We start from the raw sequence: 4,328 nt of genomic DNA, 5'->3' as shown, positions 1-4,328 counted from the left end.
CACCTGATCTAATACTGCCCCTCACCACTACCTCTGGCCTCTGACTCTCAGCTTGGATCATCCCTGATTGCAGCCTAACACGGTCAGGTCGAGATCACAGAGTATTTCCCATTTTCAGAGAGTCCAGCCCAAGTGTTGGCTTGTAGAATGCACCCATGCGCAGTCACTCCCACAAAAACATGCCTGTTCATTCAGTCACCTGCACGCATAGTTAACAAAATGTGTGAAGGACACCATGGAGACCAGAGTCTCCATGCCCTCTTTTGCAAGGGAAAGTTACCATGACCTGGATTTCTTGTTGCTGAGTGCAGGTGGCACATCTAATGCTAAAATAAAACCATCAAGAGGGAGAGGTCAGGTAGGACAGCTTGAACTCTGATTCCTTGGACTATTCCACTTCGAAGGAGTCTTGTTTTCTAACTCTCTTCTCTGCAGCCAAGCAAAGAAGAGACTGAGCGTCTCAAGCCTCTTCTAATTAGCAATCATGTGTTTTTGTGATGGGAGTTCTGAAGGGCACTTGAGAGGTTATAATTGGCAGCCCGGCCATGGTGGAAAGTCATATTTTTGGGTGAAGATCTGGGACAGAAGAGGAGAAGTTGGTGCCTGAAAAATGAACACAAAGATACTGTGTGGTTGAGAAATGTGGGAAACAGAGCCTTGTGTAACAAAGGACGCTGCTATTACCAATACCCACATCCCCACCTGCCTTTGCATCAAGTTCTCCTGGCTCCCTGGGAAGATTTAACTCCAAATGGGCTGCTTTCAGGTGGAGGCTGCTTGTCTCCCAGCAGCTGCTGAGTTTCTGTTGCCTCCCCCTGTGGAATGGAGGCTTCCTGGGCTGTTCGGTGAGCCTAGATATAAAAAATGCAGCTGAGTTGATGCAGCTAATCAGATTGAGATTCCAATCACATTGTAATCAGAGCAGCATGGATTATACCGTAATATGAACAGAGGGACAGTGAGGGGGGTGCAGGGGGGGGGAAGAGGAATCAGAACTGCACCCAGAGCATGAAATCTGTCTATCCTACAGAGTGTAGCCATTGATGTCCTCTAAATGGCAGTAGTCCAGGTTGACGACCACAAAGAGACTTATGTCCAGTTCCAGGGCAGGCTACAGGGTTCAGGACCATGGACAGCAACAGCAGGGCTGCTTCCAAGGACAAGCTGGAGAGCTCATGGTGTTGCTCCAATCATAGTCTCCAATGGTGAGCTGGGCAGCGCAATCCTAATTTGTGCTGCAAAAGGGTGGCCAGCAAGCCTGCCCCATATCCAGCGTAACTTTCGGGCTGCAAGTGGCTCAGCCCGGGGCAAGGAGAAACACTTCCCCTTACCTTGGGGAGAGCCATAGCAGCCCCAGTGGGTCTACTCGGATCTGGGCCACCTCAAGAGGAGGTGCAGATCCAAGCAGCCTGGTGGTGTGCTGTGCTGCCCAGGAACGGGGGTCTGGCACATGTCCTGGGTCCTGGCCCCAACCTTGCTTTCCCACTGCCCACCCACAGACCCACCCACCTCCCGCCCTCCCCTGCCCTGAACACATCTTCCCCTCCTCCTCTGTGCCTTCCCCACCCCCCACGTCCCTAAGATGGTTGAGCTTGGCCAGCATTAACTTACCTTCTGTTGGTGCAGCAGAGACTGGTGCATGTCCTTGCGCCAGCCCAGCTGACTCAGGAGTAGGCGCAAACGTGCTTTACAGCATGTTTGTGACCCTCCCAGGGTCAGTTTGCGGCCCTCCTATGTTTGCGATCCTCCCATGTTTGCAATCCTTCCAGCCCTGTTAGGACTGTGCTGTAAGTTGCCCGGCATCAAGGTGGAGGTCTCAAGCTTCCTCACCTCAGTCGCAAGCTTCTTGAGCTTAAAGGGGCTCATTCAGTCCTTATTCAGAACGTGCCTGGTCTGTTGGGACTGGGAAGGCTCCTGCTACTCCGGCCTCTCTTGCGATAACTCAGAGATCCAGCCAGCCCCGTCTTTCATGTCAAGTTACCTGCAGGAGGCAAGGTCTGGTGGTTGAGCTGAAGGCTGCCTGAAGAATGCTAAGCAGGAGCGGTCCTGGTTGAAAATGGATTATGACCGGGCCTGATCCCACAGGGGAGTGTAACCCCATTCAGAGTGGGGAGATGCCTTAGTGCCGTTATGGGGGTTGTGAAATATAGATGAGATGATTGAATGAACAACCCCAGTAAAGATGCAAAACAGGCATCATTTTACCAATGGTTGGCAACCTTCAGTCTCGAAAGACTATGGTATAAGCCCACAGCACCCGGTATTCCCAGGCGGTCTCCCATCTAAGTAATAACCAGGCCTGACCCTGCTTAGCTTCCAAGATCAGATGCGATTGGGCATGTTGCCCCCTCTGATTTTACCAATGATCCTTGAAAAAAGAATGGTGGTGTTTTTTTTTAATAGGTCAGTTTGGTAGGAATACAGCAAATCTCTGTGTTTGTAATGATTCACATGTTCATTAATTGGTTTGGTCTCTTGTGTCTTCTGAAAGATTTCACAGTGTGCTCTCATCTGTTCTTTTCACATAACAATTATATGTTACCCATTCAACAAGCATCCCTCTAAGTAAACCAATGAGGAAGCTAGAATTGAAAGGGAGCGTTGAAGAAAGGCCAATCCACGTTTGAAGGCAAGGAGCCAACGGCCCAGGGCAGCTGAGATAAAGAAGGACAGTTCCAAGGCGGCTGAGCTGAGTAAAAAAGGAGAGAACCTATTAAGTTGTTTAATAGTCTAAGAGGTGACCACAAGAGGTTTTTAGCACGTGAGATGGCTTATTGATGAATAAGACAATGTCTGCTCGCTGCTCAGGTTTCCAATAATTATTCATTCACAAGGGTGTTTTTTAAGACAGCAACTGACTCTGCCTTGTCAATTTTTTCTGGGGTATAATTATTTCCTGAATCTCCTCTATGTCTGGCAGTGAAGTGGAGGGAGACTGAAGACCCTGGGTGGCTGACGCATCCCAGAGAGCAACGGCTGGTGAAGGTTCCTAGGAAAGTATTGCCCACGATAAAAGACAAAACAAAGCAGCTAATTTGGGCGCATGTGAGAAATGAGCCCACAGCTGCACAAACAGGAGGAAGGAGCAAGCAAAGGCTCAAAGCAGTTCAGTGAGTTAATTCAAGGCCGATATTTCCAGGGCTGCATTGCAATGGACGAGGAGAAAGCAATAATAATAATATAAAAAAGAGCAATGGGACAGCTCGTCTCTCACCGTCCAATGCCAGCAGACCATCAGCAGGCTCTAATGGACACCAGGATCGATAAATCCATTTCGCCATGCAATGCCATCTATATCAGTCAATTACTTGCCATTGAGATGTAAAGATGCAGATTTATTGAGGCCATTGTGTCATCCCCCAGAGTCTTTCCCCCGATTGATCCCACTTCCAGCCAAGTGTACTATCATCAGACGGAAAGAGGTTCTGCAATAATCCAAACCTCATTGGTTTTTGGTGGAATGAGAAAACAGAGTAGGCTGGAGCAGACCCGTTGGGAAGTTGGAATTGGGATGATCCATCATTCCACAAACAGGAGGCGATTTGGGCAGGAATGTCTGATGTTAGATGTGTCAAATGAGGCTGCAATCCAGTGTGGTTGTGTCCGAGTTTGGGAAAGGCTGAGACTGTCACTCACTGGTAGAAACCCCATTTTGCACTTGGAAGGTCCCAGGTTCTGTCCCTGACATGTCCAGGTAGAGCTGGGGAATGTCTGAAACCCTGAAGACCTGCTGCTGCCAGTCCAGGCCTACAGTGTCAAACTCACTTCATCTAGTGGGCCAAAAAGCTTTTGTTGGTGCCTGCTGAGGGCCAGAAGTGACATCATTGAGCAAGAGGTGATGTCATTCAGTAGATGATGGCCGAAAAAAGCACTTTGTTCTCAGGTTGGAACTCAAATGGCAGAAAATTTGCAAATCTTGCAGCCCAATCCGAACCTGCACTGGAACAGGCAGACCAGCTGGCCTGCTCCATATCCAGCTCAGGTTAGGGGGGTGGTTGTGGCACAACTTGGGGTAAGAGGATATTTTCTCCCTGACCTCAAGGAGTGCCCCAGCCACCACAGTGGAGCTGCTAGATCTGTGCCAACTGAATCGCTGGTGCGAATCTGAGCAGCCCAGTGTAACGCCGGGCTGCTTGGGAGCTGGGTTAGAATCTGGCCTAAGTGCTGGAGGCCCGTTCCACCCCCCCAGGTCCTTTCAGCAGCACTGCTTCTGCCTCAGCTTCACTGCACAGCTCAGCAGCTGAGGGGTGGACTGAAAAGTGAACATCTTTTATTAGAAGAAATTATGCTGCTGGAAGGGTAACCTGCATGCTAATTCGGCTCTCCCA

Source organism: Tiliqua scincoides, chromosome 12 (genome assembly GCF_035046505.1).
Source record: "Tiliqua scincoides isolate rTilSci1 chromosome 12, rTilSci1.hap2, whole genome shotgun sequence".
NCBI lineage: Eukaryota > Metazoa > Chordata > Lepidosauria > Squamata > Scincidae > Tiliqua > Tiliqua scincoides.
Note: the sequence above shows the minus strand (reverse complement) of the source record.